Source organism: Callospermophilus lateralis, chromosome 16, assembly GCF_048772815.1.
Source record: "Callospermophilus lateralis isolate mCalLat2 chromosome 16, mCalLat2.hap1, whole genome shotgun sequence".
NCBI lineage: Eukaryota > Metazoa > Chordata > Mammalia > Rodentia > Sciuridae > Callospermophilus > Callospermophilus lateralis.
Window position 1 is genome coordinate 57748245 of NC_135320.1, and position 27830 is coordinate 57776074.

A 27830-nucleotide genomic window follows, 5' to 3' on the forward strand; every position below is an offset into this window, starting at 1 on the left:
AGGAGTTGTGACTGTATTCTTCTGTCAACTCCGTGAAGGGACTGTGATTCTTACTATCCTGTCAACTCTTCTGTAAAATGATTTTTTTTAATAAAAAAGAATTTTAAAATAAAGTCCCTTCTACACATGTACTAAATATTCTGCACAATACTCAAGTAGACTCCTTTGAAGTGCTAACTGCACTAAGCATGGGTGGGAAACAGTGCCCAGAGTCCCCCAATGGGGACAGATTGTTTGTTAAACCCTCAGGGAACCCAACCTTCCCAAGAGAAATGAAGAGCTTCGGGGTAGTGCCATTAGGAAAACGGTCTCTAAGAATCAAGACTACTCTCTTCAAGTTATTTCCTGAGAACAAAGTGGTCCCTGCCCCAGAAAAAGGCTTTCTCTTTTCTGCTAATTCCTTAGCTCTCCACTTGAGTTATAACACTCCTTATGCCAAACGACCAGAGATTCAAACATGACCTCGATGGAGCTCCGATCCTCCATTTGCTTATTCCAAAAGTGACCATTTAATTTACTGTCCACATCAGGCTACATGTGAAAGTGAAGGGGATTGTTAAGCAGACAGGATGCTGGGACAACAGGTATAAACTGCAACTGTCCTAGGAAAATTGGAATTGTTTCAAGAAAATTTGGACATAGAGTCATCCTGTTTATACCCCATGAGTGGGTCACAAGTACATAAATGAAAGCAACAACTGTTAACCATGTAACAAAACAACACAACGCGACTGTCATAAGCAAATTGCTTGGATTTCAAGGGAAGTGATAAAGTAATTGTTTTGGCAAAATCAGGAAGATCTTCATGGAGCATGGGGGATTGCGATTGATCTTGGTGATATTTCTACAGGTAGAGATGAAAGGGAAGATCATTCCAGATGGAAGGAATTCTGTGAGCCAATACCCAGGTGGGAAAGTGTGGGCTGTATCAGGGAACCTAAGCAATCTAACGGAGCTGATCTGAAGAGAAATCCATAGGAAAAACAGGGAGATGAGTCTTGAAAGGGAAATAGAACCACAGAGAAAGTCCATACTTAAGCCAACAGGTGGTGGGGACACTGAGACTTTCCAAGGACAGTAATAAGACTGTGAATCACCTTGAAGGTTAGGCCAAAGACTTAAAGCTAGAAAATTAGGCACATCTTCTCCATAAGGCCCTTCTCAAATCCATATCACCCAGCCTGCGGACTTGAATGATATAAACCAAAAGACGATTATCATAGACACTCCTGTCATAAGCTTTTCCAAACCACCTTCATTCTCTCTTGAGGGTGGTTCTGCTTTATGTTACTGGTCCAGTATTAATTCTCCTGTCAATTTTTCATGTTTAACATTTTCATAGCCCAGTTTCCAGAAAGTAACCATCACAGAAACAAAAATGAGAATTAGGAGGTTTGGAATTACCCATGCTGGAAGATGAAAGACATAAAACAGCATGTGAGCTAAAGAAAAAGCAGATTCCTAAGAGGAGAGAGATATGAGAAGTTTTCTTTGAGGGTAAGAAATTACACATTGAAAGTACAGCTCAGTTTAACTCAAGTCCTATTACACACAAGCCTGAAGCATTCGCACATTTAATAAGATTAACTACGTGTTCCCTACAGGTTAAATTTATAAGTACATTCTGGATTACACAGAAAATTTCAAAGGTGGAGGAAACCAAAAGACAGTATTTTAGCTGGGCATGGTGGCGCATGCTTGTAATCCCAGCAACTCGGGAGGGTGAGGCGGGAGGATCTAGAGTTCAAAGTCTGCCACAGCCAAAGTGAGGCGCTAAGCAACTCAGTGAGACCCTGTCTCTAAACAAAATACAAAATAGGGCTGGGGATTGGCTCAGTAGTTGAGTGCCCCTGAGTTCAATCCCACCCCAAAAAAAGTGTATCGACCATTTTCAATTTTATCCAAGATATTTGATTAAAACAAGAATTCATATCTTGAAAAGAGTAAGTCGTTCTAAAGAAAACTATTAATATCAGATCTTTCCAGAAAAGGTGGACAACACTGGTGAAGCAATCTCATTTCCAGAGGAGATTAGCCCAACAGGAAGCCAGTACTCTCTGGTCTCTAAATACAAAGCCAGGAATATTTGTAAACAGAATCCACTTTTGCCCTTTCTATGGAGGGTGTTCCCTGCTCTTCAAAACATATTCCCTGGTCATTTCAGGTCATGAAGGAATTAGAGAAAGATCTGATCTAGATTAGTAGTTCCTGACTTTTCAGTTCATGGAGTTTTATATTCACAAAACATATTCAGATATAATATCCAGGAAAAATAAACAGGAGTCAACTTTAAGAGGCTTCCACCAGCCAAAGATGCAATCATTTGAACTTCCAAAAATATCATTGCAATTAAATAGACCCATCAGATATGCTGAAGTCCACAGCTTATGTACATGTGTGCATCTTGGGAGAATACAAGTGAACCAATTCATTATTTCAAAGCCTGGTAAATAAAGAAGAATCATCAAATATTTACCTTGGCTCTCATATATAAATTGTACCATCGGGTAACCAAAAAAGTTAACAAGGAAAAGTAATTACTCATTAAAGTATTATGACTGATAAATGAAAAAAGTCAAAATTAGAATATCACCATATTATAAATCCTAATAAATAAATTACCCTAGACATTGAACATCAACACTTTTTAATATTACAAATATGGAACACACAAACATTATGTGCTTCCTGAGGAAAAATACCTCTATAGTCTTGCCTAAGGAATTGTTCCTGAGACTGATCAAACCTCTAAACCCAGCTACAACATTGCAGGAAAGACAGAGGACAGAGGAACATTGCTATGGACCATGTGTATGCAATCAGCAAAATCCAGACTTTGAGAAATGCTACCAAATAGAAGCCTCGATTCATCCCAGGTAAACTATAAGGAAAAAGGAAGGAATGTAATAGGAATCTATAGGTTACAAGAAACATTTCTCATTTTTTTAAACGAGAAAGACAAAACTATAATATCTAGGAATGCACATTTGGGAAATTAATATAAATTTAAAATTTTATATTATTAAAATAAATTATAAAAGTCTAGATAATACATATTTACGAAGGGAAGGAAGAGGTTAGGTCCGAGATGGGACACATGGAAAGACCTCTAGAGTAGGTGGTGAAGTGCTATTCCCTGACTTGGATGGAAACTACAAATGTGTTGGGCTCATGGTAATTCATTAAACTATAGATTCAATTTGGAGTGAAAGTGGTATGTGTGCTTGATTTTACCAAAAGGTAGTTTGAGTTAAAAATAAGAAAAAGTAATTCCATCAGGCTCCTTAGAAGTATAAAATCTGATTATTTTCTAAATTTTTTAAAGCTATGGCAGGTAAATGAGGCAGGGTTCCTTGAGTTAGATGAGTAAAAAATACACCCAACACATTTTTTATGATTAATATTAGAAAAATGCTAGCTAGGAATAATTACTGTTTGATTAAGAAAACTCAAAAGAAAAGCTATCCATTGATATGCAGAACTCTAGCACCTTCGCTCACACTGGATATTCCTGTGGTCTTGCAGGCTCTGCTGCTCATCTCCCTCATACTAAAGTGCATTCCTGTAACAAGCCCAGGGCAAGCCCTAGGCAAGACTCACAGCTTCAAATATTAGGATTTTGAAGCAAAACCAGTCTCTTCTACTGATTTTCTGCATCTGAAAAACAGCTGCTGATTTTCCCTTTTGGGAACCTGTTTCTAGGCTCTTGTGAAGGCAGAATTCCTAACTTTGGACACCTGAAGACCATGTGACTTGAGCTACCCACCATAAACTAACCAGTCATCATCTACCAAACCATAACATCAGCTAAGTGCTATCAGCCTCACCAAGTGGAAGTGATACATGTGATGAGTCGTCATATATAGCAAGTCCTGCAGATACAAATAAGTGGGATGATCAGATGACTCCGAATTCTGTGGTCACCCACTCCTGCTGCGTTGCTTTCTCTCCTCAACCCACATCTATGGCCTCATGAGGAGTTTCTTGTAACCAGATGAAGGTGGAAAAAAGACTCAAGATACATTTTACAGATGATTCTCCATTATACATGGGCACTAGCTGGAAGTTAGCTACTGAGTATCCACTCAGGAGTGGCTGTTCAAAAATAGTGAGTCAAGAAAATCCTCCCAGATGGTAAAACTTTACAATACATCTAAATATCTTCTTTGGACAGAAAGATAGCCAGAAATATAAATCTGTACTGACTCATACATACTGACAAATGGTTTGGTCAGATAGAGACTTACGAAAAACAGAATTGGAAAATTGGGGGGGAAAAAAGGACTGGGGAGAAAGTGCATGGATGACCTTTTGGAATGGACAAAATTTATGAAATATTTGTATATTGTTTTCAGGGTCCTAGAAGGGCATCCACTGCAGAGGCAGCTCTCGATGATAATCAAGTGGACAAGATAACTTATTCTGGGGATGTCAGTTGGCCTTTGTTTCCCAGCAACCCTAGTGCCTGCTCCACGGACTCGTCTTCTGAGTAGTCATGACAACAATCAAGGAGACTATGTGTAGAATCACTAATGCAAATCCAGTTACCACCATCAATGAGTGCACAAACTGCCAACTGCAGGGGCCAACATAAACATAAGTGGACAAGTTGGCCATCTGATGGGTGATTGATTACATCGAGTCTTTTCCATCATGGAGTAAACAAATACCTGGAATAAGTGGGTATTTTGGATATAGATTTGCCTTTTGCAAACAATACCCGTTCACATAAAGAACAGCTTATTTATCATCACAGTGTCCCTCACAACATTGTGTCTGACCAAAGCACTAATCTCACAACAGAAGAGCAGCTGCTGACTTGTGGCCATGGAATTCTCTGGTCTTGCTCCCTATCTCACCATCAAGATGCAGGTGACCTGACAGAATGGTAGCATCCTACTAAAGGCTCAGTTATGTTCTTAACTGGGAGATAACTCCTTGAAAGGTTATGGTGCCATCTATACAGTACAGGCTTTGAATCAAAAACTCATGTAGAGTGCTGTTCTTCCATAAATAGAATACATAGGTCTGAGAACCAAGGGTTAAAGTGGAGGGTCTTCTTGCACTATTATACCTAAAGACTTAATTGCATAAATTTTGCTTTCCATTCCTGAGATTTTCCAGATAGAGTTATCAGTTCCTGAGGAAAAATATTTCCACTGTATGCACAAGAATGGTTCCGTGGAACTAAAATTTGAGACCCATACCTGGTAATTTTAGACTTCTGGTGCCATTGAGCCAACTGACAAAGGTTATATCGTACTACCTCTGATCGTAGTACCGTGATCGTTCACAATGATGAAGATGAAACAGAATTGCTGCTGAACAATGGAGACAGGAAGAACAATGTCTGTAATCCAGAAGATTCTCTAGGGTGCTACTGTTTACTTCCTTGTCCAGTAGTAAAGTTAATAGAACATTTTACCAGACCAATAAAGAAGGGACCAATAAAGACAGACTCTTCAGGAATGAAGATTTGTGTTAAGCGGCCAACCAGAAGGCTAGTTGAAAGTAACAGAAACATGGGAATGGGTAAGCAAAGAAGGAAGATTTGATATGGATATAAATATAGAGATATTTACATATAACTTACCTATATCCATATACTATATCCATCATGGTCTTGTGATTAATTACAAAAGTGTGGATTTTATCAATTACGTGCATTTTCTTCTTTATTTGTTACATATATACTTATATGTAGAAATCATTTTCTCCTTTCTTCTTTCCCCTAATATGTCAATATGTCATATAAAAAGTGTTGGGCAGTAATTAACTTTATGATGTAGTCTTTGGATTACAACATAAATGAAATTTTGACTAACTTAAAAGAGGAAGTAACATTGTAACAGTGGTTCACTTAATGCTTGACCTTGTTGCTCTCACACTGACAAGTTTTTTATCTTTTTTCTAATCTTCTCCTCCCTGATCCTCTTCACCCTGACCTCCTCCCCATCTTCTTTTCTCTAATCATCTCCTCCCTGACCCTCCTCCAGACCTTCTCCTCCCTAATCTCTTCCCTGATCTTCTTCTCCCCAATCTTTTCCTTCCTAATCTCTCTTCCCTAATCTCAGGAAATGGGATTTCCCTGAATCACTTCATTAAAAACCCCTGCTACCTCTGAAGGGGACAATCACAAACTCTGGGCCAGGAGTCCCCTGTGTTTCTCCTTTGCTAGCAAAGTAATTAAACTTCTTTTTCCTTCTTCTCAAAACTGTGTCTTCATTATTCGATTGGCATCAGGGACAAGGAACAAGTCTTCAGTAACATTTATATCACCAAAATGTGAATGCACTGAGTGATGGGACTTTATATGGCCCTGGTGGGGCAGGAGGAGACATATCTTCACTTGTGCAAGGCTGCTGCTGATTTGTGGCATTGGAGAAACATCACAACACTGCTCTTGCCTTATCAAGTTTATATAAGGGTAGAAGCCTATGCATGGATACAGAAGACAAAGGAGTAATTGTACCTAAATAGGGTCTCCTATCAATTGCCTGTTGGCTCTTCTATCCCACTCTACTCATGGGGAAGGAAAGCAGCAGCACATCACATGCCTGGACTGATGACCAGCTGGCCTCTACAGTGAAGGCACTTACAGGAGATTGACAGGAAAAAGGCAGAAGTAGTTTGTTTCTTTGGGTTTCTGGCAATGCCTTGGGGACCTGACATGGCTGGCTCCTGTGGACTCATGGCTCTTGCTCAGGCTCCAGAGGTCTAACAGCAGAGATGGGCTGTGAGCCAATGGAAATCATGGACTATCTTACACATCTGGGTCCCCTACAGTGTTTTATCTAGGGCTAAATTCAAAGCAAGCACCCTGGGCTTTTTTTTTTTTTTTTTTTTTTTTTAACTGTGTTAAAAAAATCACATAAAATTTACTATCACAACCATTTTTAAGTTGGGATACCAACAGCTACCCCACTAGCCCCCATTTGACTTTGCATTTCTATGAATTTGACTAATTTAGATAAGTAGGCATATGGTTTTTAAAAACTACATGATTGTGGAATCTCAGAGCTGAAAAAAATAATCTTAGAAGTAACCTAGTCCTGGGTGTTGCCTATCTTGGAAACCTTTACTTTTTGATGATGTCCTCTCTGCTGAAGAATCCCAGTGACTACTTCAGAAAGGTGAGCCACGCTCTGATGGGTACTCTTCTGATAATAAAGTCCTTCATTACTATCAACCAAAACATCAGCCTTCTACTCTTTAGAACTGTCCTGTGTTCCATAACAGAACGTGTTCCCTCCATCTTTCACAGTTCACATGTTGTGCTCTTCCAAAAAACACGTTTTTATCACTCGTTTCAACTCTCCATGGGACAGCAAGATACTCATGGAGAAAATTCAGGAACACCAACAAAGAATATCAGCTTCTGTTGATAGCCAACACTCAGCAACAGTGTGCCATGTAGCCAGAGATCTCCATGGCCACAGTCAGGCAGGAGAATTCAGGAACTAACTCAACAGTGAATCCATGTGGGTTCCTGAGGCATTCTGCTCATTTAGTCTTTAAAAAATAAATATTGCTCCACATGTTTGTGGTATTACTGACAGTTTCTCATTAGGTAACTGCTTATCTCTTTAATAAACCAAAAGATTCTCTCCCAGGTAGTCACAATATTTACTGTGATTGCAAAGATGAAGATTGTTGCTAATGAAATGTCATCTACAAAAGCCTACGGATCTGAAATGATCTGAAGTCACAGAGGCGGGATCCAGTCTCATTTGCGGTGTTTCCAGTAGCATTTGTGGCAATTCCTTCCCTGACTAATTGCACCTGTTATTTATATCAAAAAATGTAAATGGTTGCTATAGAAACATAACCAAAAATAATAACAACAATGAATTTAAAGAACAGACTATTATAAAACATTTCTAACAGAAGATCAGAAGCTCATCTAGCCTTGCAAGGATCTAACTACATGAGGCCATTATGCGTTAGATATGATATGTTCAGGGAGCAACTCTTCATTATCTTGGTTATTAAATGCACTTAATATGTCTCTGATATAGGAAAAAATACTTGATATCACTTTAAAATAAAAATATTAAAAAAATGTGAAGACCAGGATGAGGAACTGATGAAGGATAAGTGTAAATTGCACATAAACATAAGAAAAATATCTGTCTAGCTTAAAATCAAAGAAATGCCTATCAGAACAACATAAGGAAATACTTTTGCCTCAACAAGGAAGGATAAGAGGAAATAGACACTTTTAAGACTGCAAGTGGAAGTGCAAATTGGTACAACCCTTTGGAAGATGAATTTGTCAAAATTTAACAGAAAGCTTAAAAAGATGCATGTATTTGGGTCCAGAATTTTATTTTCCTAGACCATAGCCTAAAAAAATATTTTTAAGTGGACACACAAGAAAGTATAGACAAACATTTTTATACTTTGTAATAATTAGGAACACCTAAATCAAGCAATCTGTGTTAAATTATAGCTCAGAAAATGGAAACGTATGCAACAAAAGTAAAAAGTTACATAGCAATTATTAGGTGCAGTCTATATTCTAAGTACTTTAAAAACACATGAACTCATTTAATCTTCACCATAATCCAGTGAGATGTTATTATTATCCCTATTTAAGAGAGAAAAGGAAGGCATAGAGAAGTTATATAACTTGCCCAAGGGAAAGGAATTAGACAGAATTGAGCCAGTATTCATTCCAACTCAGGAATTCTGGCTCAAGATTTCATGCTTTTTACCATTGTACCATTATACTATAGCATGATATTTAATAATTGGGCTGGGGATATAGCTCCCAGTTGGTAGAATGCTTGCCTTCCATGTACAAGACCCTGGGTTCAATCCCCAGCACCACCCAAAAAAAAAAAAAAAAATGAAGATGTTAAAAATATCACAATATACCTGTGGGATGCTTTTAAGTGAGGTTACCAAATTATAGCATGTATATATTTCATATGTGTATAAATAAATATAAAATATAAAAATCAGCCACATGTGTCAACAGCAACATGTGTCAAAATATCAACTATTATTATCTAGACATGAGGATCAAGGTCAATTTTTAATTTCCCTTTTTTATGATATTACATTTATCCTAAAAATTCAAGAACATTCTCAGTATCACCATCTAAGAGCTGCCCATGGGCCACTGCCTTCAGCCTAGAACTCAGAGGACACGATTTTAAGTGCCTCCTTTCAATTTCCCTCCTTTTTTACCTGAGATGTAGGATTTTCTTGTTTTCTTCTTCATGAAAATTAAAAGTACACTATCTTGAGCTGAACTCAGCACTTAATAAATAAAAACATCTCATATTAATAAAAGACTTATTGTTTCAATACCTAAGGTTTCAAAGAGCCCAACATGTGTTCAGGTAAGATGCCTTTATCTCACTTCTCCACTCCTCAGTCATCTGAGTTGATCAGTCTGCAGGTGCCTAAATTTCTCCAACAAAATTCATGCCTGTTAAGGAGAGCTCTGCTTATTATAGGCACTTATGCCAGGTGACTCACTGGGATTTCCTGATGGCCTCTGCCTTACTGTTCCAAGTTGACCCCGGAGTCCCCAGTGGTGACTCCCAACTGAATCCATTTTGAGATTTAAATTGCTCCCAGAAAAAGGACAAATGAGATACGACAGAAATTAAACCAGCACCTTCCCACAGATTCTACCCACACCATGCACAAAGAAAACAATTGTCAATAGGTCAGTGAGACAGAGGCAATAATTACATTATCTCAAAAAGCAATGCCTGCTTGGGATAAGAAACGTTTATCACCCAGGGCTCTGCATGGAGATTTCAGAACCTAAAAGAAACAGGCAAACCTGTGAGCCTACAAAAGAGGCTTCAGCCCACTCATCTGGGTCCACCTAGGAACTGCCAAAGCAGTTTCCACCACTTGGCATTTGGTGGCCTTGATTATTCCCATGGCAGCAAAGCCTCTAAAACCTCAAAGTTAGAAGATCTCCAAAGCCTTCAACATTAGCCAGAAAAGCATGCTAGTATATCCTTGTTCATTAGTAACCCATTCCACAATTTCCCCACAACTCACTTTAGCAATGCTGCAGAGACTCCCTCCATCCCCCTTCCATCCCACATGAGCTTCAAAAACACAACTACAATGGGCAGAATTCCAAGATGACCCCCAAGGGCACTCATCTTATACACTCCCCTCCCCTGGAGTGTGAGAGGATTGATAGAATTGTCACTTCCTCCATTAAGATACATTATGTAGCCTGTGGCGATGGGAGAGTCATTCCATCCTAACCAATGAGAGGGACCAGAAGTCAGACACACTCCTGCTGGCCTGAAGGATTGCAGGTATCTGTACTGCAAACTCCTGTGGGGAACTGCAGGCAGCCTCCAGGTGATGAAAGAGGACCCACCAAAGAGCTAATAAAAGAACAGGGACCTCAATCCTTCGACCTCAAGAAATGAATACTGCCAACAACCAGAGAGCCATAACGAGGGTATGGAGGAGGCTCAGATGAAAATTCCCGCCCTGCCTCCACGTTGATGTCAGCCTGTTGAGATGCTGAACAGAGGACCTGGCTAACCTGGGTTGGACTCCTGACCCCCAGGAATTGTGAGATCACAAATCTGTGCTGTTTTAAGCCCAATCCTAGGTGTGATTGTTTGTTACACAGCAATAGAAAATGAATGTAATGACCATTCTCAGGACACATGCTGATGTTCTTACTCATGCTTCTGCTGTCTTCAGAGGGAAATAACACAACTTTAAAGGAAGGAATTCATGCCCATAACATTCACCCCCAAGAAACCTAAATGAGATTAATAACTGATATCAGTACAAAAATTTAGAGGTTAACTTGACTTAATAATCTCATATTGTACATCATTCATACCTTAGGGCCTGGGTGGTGGTGACTGGGAGTAAAGAGTTTGGATTCTGGAGCCAGACAGCCTAGATTTGCTTCCTATTCTTGCAATTACTCACTCGATGGGCTCAGACTGGTACAATGACCTCTCTGTGCCCCAGATTCCTCCCCTGTAAAACAGGGATTCAGTAACACCTATTTCCCAGGGGTTGGTGAGAATTAAAGGAGTTTACATAAAGTCCAGCTGGGTAAGCACCAGTGAAGTGTTTATTATTGTTTTTATCAACAGCATCATCTAGTCACATTAGGAAAGCAAAGTTGGCTTTGTTCATTTCCCATAAAACCCTACAGCAAGGGCAGCTTGAGGTTTCAACAGGTTCCACAGCAGTGAGCTTGCTGTCATCCTGGAGAATGGTATCCCGTAGCTGGGAAAGAATGGGTCCCCAGCCTCTAGCTGTTGTTCTGAGTAGGAAGGGGGAATGCAGGCAGGAATGACTGAGCTCGCTGCACACCCCAGAAAGGATCCAGGGCCAAGCAGGAGGGCGATCGCTTTCTTTGGTCCCCTTGAAAACAGGACCCTGGTTCCAACAGTTTTCTGGGTTTCAGATGAGGACACAGACACAAGTGGGTCCTGGCCTTAGGATCAGAGCCATGTCATGCCCCCCTCACACAGTGTGGAGCACAGATAGGCTGGCTGTGGTTGGATGACTGTTTGATCCTTCCAGGTGGTCTTGTCGCTGCAAACAATTAAAAGCAACTCCTCCAAAGCCCTCTAGGCAGTTGGCAAGGGGAAAGGAGAGTTGGGAATGCCCCCCAAGGGCTTCCAGATCCACATGAGACAAAGACAATACTGAGACTACTCAACCGAAGGGCAGCCCCCTACTCAACCACACGCCACACCCCCTCGTAACATAAAGACTCTCATGAAGCCACACTGTAGTCACAGATGACACTGCCAGACCAAATGAGAAGTCCCATGTGTCAGGGTTTTTTTAATGTATATTTTTTAGTTGTAGATGAACACAATGCCTTTATTTTTATTATTTATTTTGATGTGTTGCTGAGGATGGAACCCAGTGCCTGACGCGTGCTAGGCGAGTGCTCTACCACTGAGCCACGACCCCAGCCCCCAATAGAGTTTTTTGTCCCATTAATGTGCCATTGACCAAAGGCCTATTTAGTCATCCCTTACCTGGTCTCCCAATTTTTCCATTCAAGTCTTAAAGAACAACTCCTGTTGCTGAGGGGGGAGAGGTATAGGGGTTTCAATAAGTATCCAATTTTCTCCCTTATTTATTTGTTTGTTTATCTATTATTTATTTGGTGGCCATTCATTTGTCTCCATCTCTCCCCTTCACAGTCTTCATGCCACATAGACATGCCCAATGTCTTCTTCTATTTGTATTCCCAAAAGTCACTCCTCCCAACAATGAATTAATTATTGATCAAGGAAATGGAACATATCAACCAAAGCAGTTGACCTTACCTCCCATTCAAGCCTTGTGGATTTATTTCAGCTTGACTTAGTCCACCTGGAACATGTCCTAAGAGATCCAAGAAGAGGTAAAGGTAGAAGAGGTGAATGCCTATAGGGTATGTGCAGTTAGCATTCTGGAACTGTGTTGTCTCAATCCAAAGGAACAAGCACAGGTGGCTTGTCTTTTACAGCACCAGGCAGACCTAACACACACACACACTCACACACACACACACACACACACACACACAATCTCACCAGTGGGCCATGTATGTGATGACCCTGGTTTGTGATGACCCTTGACCTGGACAGCAGGAGCATCTTTCAAAAGCCATTTTGATACAGGGGATGCAAACCCTTGGGCAAAGGCATGAGGAGGTCAAAGAGAAAATGAAAACAAGAACTGCTTTCTGAAAATTGCCATCCCAGTGGATCTGTGGGCTCAGAATGCTCCACTTGGCATGTCCTAGAAATCCCGAGGAAAGCTGGAAGTGCACCCCAGTCTAAACACAAAAGGCAGAAACCAAGAGGAAATGCCTCAGCTGCTAACACCCAATTAATTACCCTTGGTATTTTAATCAAAGGAAAATGTTTCCTCTTTCTAATCAAAAAAGTGAAATCACCTTCTATTGTAGGGTGAGTTCCAAACCATCTAGCACCAAGCTTTACCAATCAGGGCACGACCCACAGAGTAGAAGGCTTTAAAACAGGTTCTTCCCTGGAAAGCAATTCTCTGCTAAAGTCCCTTGAGAGCAAATTTTGCCCTACCAAGGCTTGAACTTGGCCTAATAGAACACACAGTTCACAAAAAAGTTTAGCTTACTCATTCCTTGCGTAACAGGATGCCAAAAGGGAAAAAATTTTCTATCATCTCAGTTTAGAAAATAACAGATCTCCAAGGCAGAATTTCAGAGGTAGCATCCAAGAACTATAATTAGAGGATGCAGACCCCCTCACTCACAACCATAATAATCAGAGATAAGAGAAAATCAATTGAGAGAAGTGTGTGTCAGGAGGACTTATTTGGAGAGAGATGAATGTAACCCGGGCAAAGGGGTGTCTAGTCTCACTTCAAGCCTGATGAAGGGAAATTCAAGGGGACCTCTCAGAGATCTTAATCTGAACCTCAGATGTTGTGGAATGAAAATTCTCCAGAGCGGTTGAAAGACTGGGAGCTGCTGACGTGAACTCAAGGAGAGGTGGCTGTGTTGGAATCTGGGCTAAGCCTGCACTCTCAGAGGTCATCGATGCAGGGATGCCAGGATGGTTCCCAGGGACTAGATATGGGCCACTCACTGGAGGGAGCCCATTGTGAGGTCATGTTAGGCCTTGTCTTGCAGGGTATTTTAGATGTTTGCTGAGGCTTCAGTAAATGAAAGCTGGAGGTGACTACCAGATTTCCTAGAGTAAAGAAGGAGTAGGTAAAAAGCCAGAAGAGAGTAGAAGCTCCAGGTGAAATTGCCCCATTGATTAGGGTAAACAAGAAGCAAGGACAGGAAGTGGAAGTGGGGGTTGAGGGGTCAGGCTCTGAATAGTCCACAAAAATGTCCAGGAGGAACAGATGCCTTAAATACCTGACAGGCCCAGAGAATATAAAGCCATCTAACCACAGTGACACCATATAAAAACTCTGGCTTCCCTTATCCTCCCATTCCAATATGGAGGACTCAGATGCTGTGGTCAAGGTGGAAGATACAAACACAGTGAAGAGCCCACCACATCCCAGGAGTGCCCCAGCACAGCACATGACAAACAAAATACCCTTTCTCCCAAAACATCTCCTAAATTTATCCTCAATTTATTAAGGCCAAAGTATATTAATCTGTCACACAAGGAAAGCACACCAGCTTATTCTTACTTTGTCTTTACACAATAAAGGACTTTAAATGCATTTCCCAGTTAACATACTAGTCAGGTGTGTTTTCTACCCATTTGAACTTTAGACCAATATTTTGCTAAAGGAAACTATTTTTTAGAGCAAAAAGGATTTGGAATGTGGGGGTTTAGTTTGGTTTTTTATTTGTTTGGTTTTGGGGGGTGGGTTGGGTGGTGTTCCCATGGCTTTCTGTAGTTGTAGTTGTTCCCACAGAGTTGACAGTTATCTTGCCTTTTTTTTTTTTTTTTTGTACTAGGGATTTAGCCCAGGAATGTTTAACCACTGAGACACATCCCCAGCTCCCCCCACCTTTTTTTTTTTTTTTTTTTTTTTAATTTTGAGACATGATTTCCTAAGTTGTTTAGGGATTCCCTAAGTTCCGAAGGCTGGCTTTGATCTTGCAATCCTCCTGCCTCAGCCTCCCCAGCCACTGGGATTACAGGTGTGCAACACTGTGCCAGGTGCTATCTTGCCCTTAACCTAACAACAAGAACCTATCTTCTTGATTAAACATTATTAGGCTGTCACCAGGTTAAAAATCTGCATGTGAACAAAATGCTGTAAAAATAAAGACTGTGGATTTGGGGGCTTGGAAAAGTCAAAAGATTTGAGACTATTAAGGGAAGACCTGAAATATAAAATGCAGAAAGAAAACTGTTAGGAAGATAGCAAGCAGCTGTTCTCCATTTCTAATACAGACAGAAAATTTTTTAAAAACTACATATGTTGTATTAAATCAGGCTGGAGTTGGAAGGAGATGATTACATAACTGCTCTTTTGTTTTTGGGGTGGTTTTTTTTGTTTTGTTTTGTTTTTTTCCCTATTCCTACCTGAAGTAAAGGCCAAGCCAGAAAGAAGACATCTGGCAACTACCCCTAAGTTCTGAGACTCTGGTTAAGTTTTCAATTAGGAAAAAAAAATAATTCAAGTATTTCTTCAGGCTCTAATTGATCTCAAATGGCTGAAATTAAAATGTTCGCAGAATCTCTGAGCACCTACACTTGGAATTTCAACTTGCAGCCATTTATAGATTTCATTTTCAGCAGACCATGTTAAAACAATCTTCAGGAAAATAACTACATAGATTGTTTTAAAATAATTATTTTTTTTAAAAAAAATGAGAGATTTAAATTTAAGTCTGATTTTTAAAAACTGGAAGATATAGAGCAGAGGTTTTGAAAAGGTAGTAGGAGATGTGGTGAAGTTATCATTTATTATTAAACAAATAAAAATAATTCTACTTGGGAATCTGAGGACATAGATAAATGTGCTCAAAAAGATAGAAACATTTGGGACACCGCTCCTCTGGACGGACAGAGACACCAGCACAGTTTCACAGGGCTAAGAAGGAAGGAGTTGTACTTCATTCCACTCACGGAGTTAGCAGGGGAGGGAGTGACAGTGTGACAGTACTAGTGGGCATTTCCGCAAGTTCAAAAGCACTTCTGGGGGCAATCAGAAGGGACTCAGAAAGGTGCCCAAAGAACTGAGTAAGGAAAATTTAAGAGCGAGTTCTCAAACACATGTAGAGGCTCTTTAGGGCCCTGATTAAGAGTATAGATCTGGAATAGGTCTCCCTGGGTCAAAGTCCAGTATGGCCACATGTAGCTATGTGACATTGGGGAAGTTCCTGGTCTCCTGTGGGCTTCAGTTTGAACACTAGTAAGACAGGGATGTTAACGGGACCCCTTAGTTAGGGTCTGTGAGGATTCGATGTGTCCTTACATGAGAAAGGCTCCCAGCAGTGTCTGGCACACTGTGGGAGATTTCAGTGTACTGTCCACATACCAAACAATGGTGGTACAAAAAAGAATGAAGGAAATGGAAGAGAACAGCAATCGCTCAGCATCACACTCACCCTGACTGTATTTGTAAACTTGGGGCTTTCTAGAGTTTTGTACCTCTGCCATGAGACCAGGGCTATGGCTATAGGAATCTAGTTTCTTTTCCTTTGTCTTCTCTTAGTTGTGCTCTGATGGCAGGGTCAACAGGCAACGATTAAGAGGTTGAGAACTGCCTTGTTCAAAAGGCCTTAGAGTAAAACATGGTACTTTTTGTCCATTAACTCTGGAGGCAGAGAGTTCAAATCTTAGCTCAACTTCTACCATCTGTGTGACCTTGAAAATGGCACTTTGACTTCTCTGAAAAGTACACAGCTTATGCAGAAACTGGGAATATTATGTGCCCATCTTACTGGACATTTTATGAAGATGAAATTAAAATACTTATTTTATTCTTTATTACATAACTAAATTACACACAGCTTTTTGCGAATAAAATATAACTTGTTCAAGAAAAAAACACAGGTCCATGATAAACACTCAAATTGTTATTCTTGCCTTTGTCATTATCATCAACAACCAACTCTCCAATTGATACTTGGATTTTCTCTACACTCCTGGTTTTTAAACATCTTTTACTACAATCCATGGAAGAAAAAAAAATTTATTGTGACTCAGTATGTCCATACATACATATATATCTGAAGCAATATTGCAATATTTTCCTTAATATGTACAGCATACTCTACCATTTTCCAATCTATTTCATTTCATTTTTTTATTTTTTAAATGTTGGTAATGACCCACTAAATGGATTCCATGATCACCAACTGGTTCCACCCACTGAAGAATAATGCTGCATTTCATGGTTTCTGCCAACCATTTCTTGGAACTCATAAAATTCACCCATGTTCACTGATCCTAACATGGTAAGCATGATGTCGGGAACTAAATGCTGAGATAACTTTCAAATGATGAATCCGATCTCCACGATAATTAGCACATGTGCTCAAAATTCTTCCAGGTATTTTGTAAATAAGCAAAATTGTTGTTAAATGTATTTTACCAGTCAAAGTTTACTGTCACCAATTAGAATAATTCATTGTTGGGTGGATATTCCCTGATGTTGCACCAACTATCTGAGGGTATTTTTGTTTTGTTTTTTAGTACCGGGGATTGAATTCAGGGGCACTGGACCACTGAGCCACTGAGCCATCCCTATTTTTTTGTATTTTATTTAGAGACAGGATCTCACTGAGTTGCTTAGTGCCTTGCTATTGCTGAGGCTGCCTTTGACCTTGCGATCTTCCTGCCTCAGCTCCCAAGCCACTGGGATCACAGGCGTGTGCCACCATAACTTCGGGCTGCACCAGGTCTCTGTAAACCCCATTTTGTCAACTGGAACTAATGTGTGATAAATCCTCCAAAGTCCCTAAGGTATCTTCCTGGAAGAAGAAAAAAAGTCCTTTGCCAAGATGATATGAGGCTTTTCTTTACAGTATTCCACCTCCCTGTACCTGTTTGAGCTGCTCCGTCAGAACCACGTATTCAAGCATGTAGTCCCCACCCTTGTTCTTAGGCAACTTTTACAAACAAAAAGAGCAATAGCACTACAGCCTGCTGCCAAATGAGTTTTACCAGATCAATAAGTGTCTAAATCTCTGGTCACATTTTTTTAGTAGTATAGACTTATTTTAATTCATTTCACAAACTGTGTTTTTTAAAAACGTTATATAGAGGTCATATCTGACCCGGTGTTCATTCATCAATAAGCTGATATTTGACAGGCTCAGCCTAGGCGTTCTCAATGCTGTTCGGGGGACTCCAGGGCAGCAATGTCCAAGAGCGCTCTCCAGGGCAATGTGGAGTTGCTGTCCCATGCAGCACCACCTGCCCTGGGTGGGACTGAACCCTTGACATGTGGCTAAAGCAACCGAGAAACTGAATGTTTAGTTTTACTTTATTTTATCTTAATTTAAATTTAAATACTTACATGTGACATGTAGTTGCTATATTGGTGCAGATCAAGAGCACTTATCATAGAATCTCATAATAATTCTGATAATAAAAAATTCCAATAAAAACTGCCATTCATTGAGCATTTTTCAAGGGTCTAAGCCCTTTCTATACACTTTTGTAGTTTATTTCTCACAGCCACCCTACCTGGTAGGGGCTATTATTCTTTCCATTTTTCAGTTGAAGAAACGGAAATGACATAGTTACTAAGCCACGGAACTGAGATTCAAACCCAGGTCAGCCTCCAGGACACAGAGCAGAGCTATATTCTTCCCTACAACAGAATCCACTGGCCTTGTGTGTGTGCATGCTTTTTATTTCAGTGGATAGGAAAATAAACCATATGAGAGACTTGAGAATAAATCACCTTTTCTCTATCATTTCAAAAAATCTCCACTTTAGTGCCCAAGATCAGCCCCTGAAGGAAGGGAAAAAATCAATGACAGAGGGTCCCTCCAGTTCTAAAAACAAATGACTCTGTGATTTAAATAAAAGGGGAATCGAGAGGTGAACTACAATTATATTTATGGTTTGGAGACTCTCCGCCCATTTGAGGGTAAGATACTATTTTTACATTTGCCTGAGATTTATTCTTGCCTGCTTCTGAGAAGATTCGAGCAGCTTATAGATTAGACAATGTAAAACATCTAAGGATCATTAAGAGCAAAGATCACATGGGGAAAAAAACCTGACAGAATAAAGATTTTTAAGCCCCTATTCTGAAATAAAAGACTGAAAGCTAAAGCTTTCCAGCTATAGCAAAAACAAAAATTAAATAACAATTAATTGATTAATAATGATGTCAAGGGCTTCATGTTGTACACAGAACTTTTGTTCTTTCTTGTCAAGAAATTCAGGTATTCAGACTTCCCTAAAGATACAGAATGTTCAAGCAATTCCCCTCTTTCTCTTCTTCCACAAAAAGCAAGTGCTATAAAAACAGACAATATTGTGGGAAAATAGAACTCAGTAAAGGAAATCATGTTGCCCCAGCACTCACCTCTCAATAGCATATAAATGTCCCTTTGTCCATCCAGCACTAACTCAGATATGGCTTCCCCGCCTGGTCCCCTCTGAATGGCCTCTGTGTCTGTGGTTACTGCTGTGCTGCTGACTGCTCAGAGTCTCTTTCTCTGGACTCAGGGGTCAGCAGCCTCCTCACTCCCAGGGCAGCAGAAGAGGAGATAAGGACAGTGGCCTCTTGGCTTGATGAGCAGGTGGTCTCATGCCAATGTCGGAAATCTTTAGAAGCAGAGAACTGCTGGTGGCTGTCTGTTTGAATTGAGCTGAATTTGTTGTGTATGCATGTGTAAGTGTGCATGTGTGTGTGTGTGTGTGTGTGTGTGTGTCAGAGGTTTCAATAAGTGTTTTGAATTTGTTTGTGGGTTTTGCTTCCTTATTTGTTTTTCCTCCACTTTATTTAGAGAGAATACCACACACACACACACACACACACTTTTTCCACTGACAACTAAGAAAATATTAAAAAAAAAAAAAAAGAATACCATCTATGGAGACTCTCCAAGGACAAGTGCTTGGTCTTTAACGGGTCAAATGCAATTAAAAGACCTTTAACCCTGACTTTTCTCTATCATTTCAAAAAATCTCCACTTAGTACTCTTCAATACATAGTTGTAACCCAACTTCTTCTTTACTTCATGCCTTGAGCTGGCAGTGATGTCAGTTAGGATAAAGAGATACAGCCCCTTCAACAGTCTTGATGCTCCTCCAGTTCCATAGGGGATTAAAAAAAAAAGGAAGTGATCTACACCTTTTATGCTTATATGTGTGAGGAGCTTTACATACCTTAATTCAGTTCTCACAGATCAACCAGTGGGAGGTATGACCTCTGACCCCACTTTGAGATGAAAACAGTTGGCATCAGAGTTAGAATCAAAATCAAGATCGTCTACCCCAATCTCATGCTCAACATCACCAGACTATTAGTCCTCAAGAAGATGGACCACATCTATGTGAATACCTGTATGCCTGGCACAGGAAATCTTTGCCGATTGATTGGCAGAATGTTCTTCATCCCCCTTCCTCTTGGTTACACCTCAACAACATCTAACTTGAAAGCTTGAAAAGAATAGGAATCCTAAAAACCTTTGGCCCTTTGCTAAGTCCTCACCCCCTCCCTCAGAATGCTTGCAGAGCCCATGAGTCTCCTCTGTGTTGGTCTGCTCCATTCCTTCCTCCAGCCTGTTCTTACCCATTCTGCTCCGCCTAACACTGGGAAATATGTATTCCAATGAATTATCCCTTTTGGTTATGTAAGAATGGATAAATCGCTGTTCTTTTATAAATGAGGTGAGAGTTTAAAAAAATTAATGTTAACAAGAAGGGTTGTTTATAATTCCTATTCATTTGTTTCAAATCAATAGACTTTATTTATAGAGCAGTTTTCAATTAAAAAAATGGAACACAAAATAGAGTTCCCATATATAACCCCTTTCCACTCTCGTTTCCTCTACTACTAGCATCTTGCATCAGTAGGATACATGTGTTGATAATCAATGAGCCAATATTGACACATTAGTTTTTTAATCTAAAGCCCAAAGTTTACATCAGAACTCACTCTTGGTAGTGCATGTTCTGTAGGTTTTGACAAGTGTATATTGGCAGGTATCTACCATGACAGAGCCATACAGAATAGTTTCACTGCCCTAACAATCCCCTGTGCTCTACCAATTCCTATCTCCCTATCCCCACAATCACTTACTTTTTTACTGTCTCTAACGTTTGGCCTTTTCTACAATGTCTTAATAGTTCGAAACATACAATACATAATCTTTCCAGATTGGCTTCTTTCACTTAACAACATGCATGTAAGTTTCCTCCATGTCTTTTCATGTCTTTTTATCACTGAGTAGTATTTTATTATATAAATGTACCATGGTTTATCCATTTACCTGTTGAAGGACATCTTGGTTTCTTCCAAATTTTAGTAATTATAATAAAATGGTTGTAAATATTCCTGTTCAGGTTTTTTAGTGTATATAAGTTTTGAATTCATTTGGGTAAATACTAAGGAATGTGATTATTAGATCATATGGTAAGAGTATGTTTAGTTTTATGAGAAATTGCCAATAGTCTTCCAAAATGAATGGACAGTTTTGCATTCCCACCAGAATGAATAAGAGTTCCTATTGCTCCACAGCCTTGCCAGCATTTGGTGTTATCATTTAGATTTTAGGTGTGTAAGTGGTATCCCCTTGTTAGAATTTGCAATCTCTAATGATAGAGAATGTTGAGAATCTTTTTACAAGCTTACTTACCAATTGTATATCTTCTTTGGCAAAGTATCTATTCAGATCTTTTGCCCATTTTTTTTAAATTGGGTAGTTTTATTGTTCCTTCTAGAGTTCTTTGTAGATTTTGGATATTAGTCTTTCATCAGATATGTATTTTACAAAGATTTCTCCAGTTTTGTGAACTTTCTTTCTCTTAATAATCCCCCAGGGGGTGGGGTGTTTTGTTGTACTAGCGTTGTTTTGTTTTGGGTACTGGAGATTGATCCCAGGGGTGTTCTACCACAGAGCTACCTCCCCAGCCCATTTTACTTTTCATTTTGAGTCAGGGTCTTGCTAAATTGCTGAGGCTGGCCTCAAATTTACAATCCTCTGCCTCAGCCTCCTGAGTCTTTGGGATTACAGCTGTGTGCCACCATACTCAACAATAATCTCTTGTTTTTGAGAAAACATTCAGTCCATAATTAGCCATGTACCTATTTTGGAATGTTTAAAATCAGCAGAGCTAATATTATACAACTGAAATAGCATGGCAAGATGAGATGCTGAACCCTAAAATGATGACCTATTGGTCAAGGATTATTCATAATATGCTAATAAAAATCCAAAGAACATGAAATTCAGTTTCTTTGTAAATAAGGCCTCTCAGAAAATAAGAGAAATGTAGCACTTTCACTTTTTAAAAACCCCCATCTTATTATAAATAAAACCACAGTTTTAAAGAGCATATTTACGTATTTTATAGTATATTCTTTGTATATGGTAAATATTTACTTTTAAATATAATTTAAACAGAGTATATACTGTATATACTAAACATATATGCAAAAAGTAATCTTTTATATAACATCACCAAAAAAAATGACAATGAATTATTATACCCTCACTTGGAACTAATGTCAAGAGCCTGAATGTGAGGGTTGGACCAGCCCTCACCAACCCATCCCTCAAGTGCCCCCCATATCCCTGAGCATGTGCCCTTCTTCCGGGTCTTATTTTGAGTTGTGGGTAAAGCTTAGTTGACTTTATTGGTTCGCTGGAGTCAGGTGCAAGGAGTTGTATGAATTTGGACAAGATGTTCAACCTCTCAGTGCCTACAGTTCCAACTGCAAAATGCAGCTGGTTAGAACTCACATCTAGAACATTTTGTTGGAGATTAATGAGATAATGCATAAAAGGACAAGGACAGGTCTTGGTCCAGTGTATCTACAAGAGCTCAGTAATGGCCAGTCAGTGGCACTCTATTCCCCCGTACAAACCTGGAGCTTCTAATCTTATCAGTTTAGCTAGTGTACCTCAATTGTTAGTGAGAATTTTTGCTAATTTTTAAAATTTTTATGAAACTATAAAGCCGCCTTCTCTGTACTGGGATTCTTCCTTTTGTCCACTGAATTAGTATAACCCAACCCCTGATGCTTTCCCAGGGATGCTGAGGTCCACATCATCTCTCAATCAGTAGCAGTGTACCCCAAAAGGCAATAGGTAAAAGACAACAGGAAGAAATACTAAAACCATCTCAATGGAGCCTTGAATAGTCTCAGCCCACAACCAGGCTATCAGAACATTGACGTCAAAAGTCATAGTGTGCCCTGTAGATCCAAACTATAGTGGATCAGGTTAGCACAATGTCCCCAATGGGACAATGTCCCATTGTCCCACAATGTCCCAAATATGGAAGGCACCATATTTGCAAAGCATTCATTCTGAACAATAATAAGAAGCTATATTGAAAAAGAAATTTCAATAACAGTTGAAGTAAAGCAGGACTTCCAAATGAGCAGAAGACCATTTCTAAACTGCAACTTGCCCCAGAAATCTCTATCCTCAAGAATTTGTGTATCTACAAAGAAACTGGATTTCATGTTCTTTGGATTTTTAATCAGCAGCAAGGTAAACAGGAAGATTCTCTCAGAAGCATTTTTTAAAGTTATACAAAGAACTGCTTTTTAAGCATTTCATGGTTGGCAGCTTAAGATAATTTTCTTTATTTTGAAAGGAAAGGTTTCTTAGTTCTTCTGACATGTTGATAACACGTACCTCAGATCTCAGTAATTACAGCAGATGAATCCTGATGAAGCAGTTGAGAAGATTGCAGCCTGAGAATATCAAAAAATAAAAGGAGAAACTCCCCCACTGGGTTAGACCCTTTTTACCTAATGCACTTGGGCCTAAAAAAATTACAAATTACAGACTTCTGTTCACAGGCTCCCTCCTGCCTGCCTCCGCAGCCGACCCACCTGGCATGGTCAGGACCACCTTTTGATAACAACTCTGCAGGCATTTGCCTTTCACGCGCCACCTCTCCGAGTGTTCCCACTTGTGTTATCTTGGATCGTGAGTAGGGCTTGAAGTGGTTTAATCCACATCTAATCCAGGAGCTCGATTTCTACCCTAGTCTTCTGTCGCTTCCCTCGCCTGCTACCAGGTTCCCAAGTGAACGACGCCAAAGCTCACCTCTTTGATTTGTTGTTCTACTTTTGTAATGGAACAGACCTGAGCAAATGACCCCTGCAAAGGCCAGATGGTAAATGTTTTAGGGTCTGCAGGCCACACAGTCTCTGCCAAAAACTTCTCAGCTCTGCAGTTGCAGCACCAAAGCAGCCACAAGAAGATAAAAATGAATCAGATAAAATTATATGTTCCAATAAAATTATAAATATTAAAATTTGAATTTCATGTCATTTTTGTACATCATGAACTATTACCCTTCTTTTGATTTTTCCAGCTATTAAAATATATATAAACAAATATTATAAACAGTCTCTCTTTCTCTGTTTCTCTCTCTCTCTCTCTCTCTCTCTCTCTCTTTCTATACACATACACACATACACACACACACATACACACATTTGGCTCTCTGTGTCCATGGATTCTGCATCCTTGAATTCAACCAACCTCAAAATAAAATATTTTGGGAGAAAATTGTGTTTGTAGCCGGGCATGGTGGCTCACGCCAGTAATCCCAGCGACTCAGGAGGCTGAGGCAGGATGATCGCAAGTTCAAAACCAGCCTCAGCAATTTAGTGAGGCCCTAAGCAATTCAATAAGACCCTCTCTCTAAATAAAATACAAAACTGGCTAGGAATATGACTCAGTGGTTAAGTGCCTCTGAGTTCAATTCTTAGTAGCAAAAAAATACATGAACATGTACTGAACATGAATAGATTTTTTTTAATGTCATTACTCCTTAAATAATACTACACAGCAATAATTTACAAGGCAATTACATTGTATTAGGTGACATAAATAATCTGGAAATAATAAAGTTTACAGTAAGATGTGCTTAGGTTATATGCAAACAGTAAGTACACCATTTTATACAAGTGACTCAAACTTGTTCAGCTTTTGGTATATGCAAGGGTCCTCCAATCAATATCCCATGGATACTGAGCAATGACTGAATACGCTACACACACACACACACACACACACACACATTGTTTTAGTTTTGATTCTCTGGAGAACCCCAGTACACATCCTTGTAACTTCATCATATTGCAGAAAGAAAGTCTTAAAATCCACCAGGTGTTGATGAGACAAGGACAAAGAGAGCTCTTCCACATTGCTGGTGGGAGTAGAGACTGTAGGACTATGATGAAGAGCAATGTGTCACTATCTGGGACAGCAAAGGTGCACTCACCCTGTGATCCAGGCAGGAAGAGCAATTAAAGGGCTGCAGAGCCAAACTCAGGGTTGCAGAATTGGCAGAAATAATCACCAAGCATATCTACAAAAGTGGTACTCAGTTTCAGAACCATCTTGAATCATTCAAGAGAAACCAAATTAACAAATGATGGGAACTGATCAATTGTCAGCTGGTGTGTGAACTGCTCTTAAACACACAACACAGCATTGTGTACAATTTCACAATGAATAGTTGATAGAACAAAGGTAAACCAGAATCTAATTTCTGATTCATCTTCTTTTGTTGTTTTCTTTTTATTTTCTAGTGAACCAAACTATGATTAGAGTCTCATTCTTTCAACCCACTATTGTCTCAGCTCAAAATGGAGTCCTTGAATTTTCAGACAGCGGTGGGAACGAGTTGGGCTCAAAACAAAGATGCAGAGGTGTGTCTTGTTACATCCTTAGTTATTTTCTGGAAACAGGTTCACAGCATGAAGAACATACATTTTGGGAAAGTAAGTTGGTCCTCTGCCAAGCACATTTTTCAAGACTTAACTGTTCATATGCCTTTACACTAAAAAAATTCCACTTCTCAAAAATTATCCCAAAGCAAAAGCATCATAAGATATATAGAAGGATTTAATCGCATTGTCTATTTCCTCACATTTCAACAAAGAAATTGATCATTTTTTCTAGTAAAAACAATAAGAATTACATGCACTTTTGTTCATATGTTTGAAGAACTCAAGCTTTGGGGAGAAGTATCCTGAGGTGTAACTCAGGATCTTGAGGAAGATACCTGATATCTTGGAGTGCCAACTTTGAGATCTGCAAAAGGAGAATGATTTATACTTCCCTCAGTGTTCATTACAGTCTTGTACACCTACAGTTCATCATCAATAAATGTAGCAAGTGTGTGTTTGAAAGAACGGATGCATGAGCTACTGAACAATTGAACACATCATCCCACAGGCTCTCTGTGGAGTGTGGTGGGGTGAGGAGCCCAGGCACCCCATGGATTAGAGTCCTCCATCTTGGCCAGTTTCCCTGAGCTGAGGAAACCATAGGACTGATGGTTCCTTTACTCTCCTTGCCTATCTCACCAAAGACTTGTAATCTTAATATTGTGCATCCCTCATATTCAGGCACCCAGCCAGGGGCAAGGGATCCCTCAGTCAATGAGATCAGTGTGATTCTCATAAAGAATACTTCATTCGATTTCTTAAACATTAGGTGATAACAGAATTTATATCATTGACTACTCACGTTTATAAATAATACCCTGTCAATTGAACCATCATTTCAAATGTTTGTTTTATTTTTGAGATGCAAACTTGGAAATTATTAAGAAAATAGGATGTGACTGGAGCCATCACAAAGACTTCACCAAGATTCTGTCAACTGTCCTTCAAATCAAGTAAAAACTAGAATCAAGTAAAAACTCTTACTGTGACCTACAAGGCCCTTTGTGATCTGCCCATGCTTATGTGTCTGGTCTCATTTGTGGGCAACCCATGGCTAGACATACTAGAAAACTTTTAATTCCTCTAGCTCTCTACCCTGTTCTCCCTTACCTCTGGGTTTTTAATATGCTTTACCTTCTGTTTGGAACAGTCTCCCTCCTATCTCTGGCTGGTTCCCACTTCTGGTTCCAGCTCTCCTGGTTCTTAAGCTTCGTACTCCAGTTATCAGGGCTACTGTGTGCTGGGCAGTGTTGAGGACTTTCTATGCATCACCTCACTGATTCCTCTCAACGCACTCATGGGGTGGTCTGCAGCTGTCACAGGGTTGACAGAGATGAAAACGAAGAGTTATTCACAGACAAAGGGTACAAGTCAGGCCCAGGAAAGAAAAGAACATAGCACTTCTCTACATGAAGGTTTGTAGAGCTGGCCGCAGTCATGTGACCACCAAGGACACATGGAAGCAACTTCAGCCCTTGAGACCACCAGACAGAAACGAGAATTCTGTTCAATCCCTCCAGTTTCTCCCTCAGACCTTCTTAGCTATAGATTCTAGTAAATAATGCATTATAAATTTTATACTAATGCATTATGAAAGCAAAATAGCTTTTAAGAAAGAAAATTTTAAATGTTTTCACCACAAAAAAAATGATAACTATTTGGAGGTGATGAGTGTGCTAAATGCTCTGAGTTAATGATTCTACAATATGTATAGGTATCAAAACATCACATTGTACCTCATAAATATAGACAATTATTATTTATCAATTGAAAATATAAAATTTTATTGCACTAAAAGTACATAAATAAAATAAAAAAGAGATCTTTAAACCCTTGAGATAGCTTTCACTATTCCCTGACGATCTAGTGCAGCCAGGTACCAGCTCTCAATTACTAATATCAAAGTTTAAGACACCTATATTGAAAATATTTACCCACAAGCTTGAGCCTGACCACTCACATTTCAGAGCAATCTCAGCAGGTTGAAGAAAAGACCAATCCCAGGTGCCCTTGAGATTTGACCATGTAGGTAACTGGCCACCAAGACGGCCCCCAGCAATCTTACCTTCTAGTGTTTATATCTTTCTATAATTCTCTCCCACCGTTGCACCAGAATCAATCCCCATGTCTCTCTGTGACCAATAGGACATGACAGAAGTGACAGCATATACCTTCTGAGATGAGATTATAAAGGACTACAGCTCCCATCTCTCCTCTTGGATCATCATTCTGAAAGAAGCCGCATCATGAGTAGTTCTATGGAGAGGCCATTAGGCAAGGAGCTAAATGAGGCCTCCTGACAATGCGTATGTAAGTGAACTTGGAACTGTATTTTCCAGTCCTCTCCAAGTCTTCAGAGACTACAGCCCTAACCAACAACTTCACTGCAGTCTCATGAGAAACTCTGAGTCAGAACCACCCAGCTAAGCCACTTCTAGATTCCTGACCCACAGAAATTATGTAAGTTGACAAATGTTTGTTCTAGGAAGCTAATAACTAATGCACCAGCCCACATATAACAG

The 27830-nt window shown here is 39.6% G+C and overlaps 1 protein-coding gene across 3 annotated transcripts in view; it reads right to left on the reverse strand.

The window, feature by feature from the left end:
- Ncald (neurocalcin delta) overlaps positions 1-27830 on the reverse strand; it is a 390166-nt gene that overhangs the window by 285700 nt on the left and 76636 nt on the right. For 2 of the 3 annotated variants that reach the window (XM_076835535.2, XM_076835533.2), the window contains exon 1: positions 12303-12362. The exons of the other annotated variant lie outside the window; for it this stretch is intronic. The gene's annotated coding sequence lies outside the window, so the exon portion shown is untranslated. Of the gene's footprint in view, positions 1-12302; positions 12363-27830 lie in introns of those variants that run through there. 3 annotated transcript variants of the gene reach the window in all.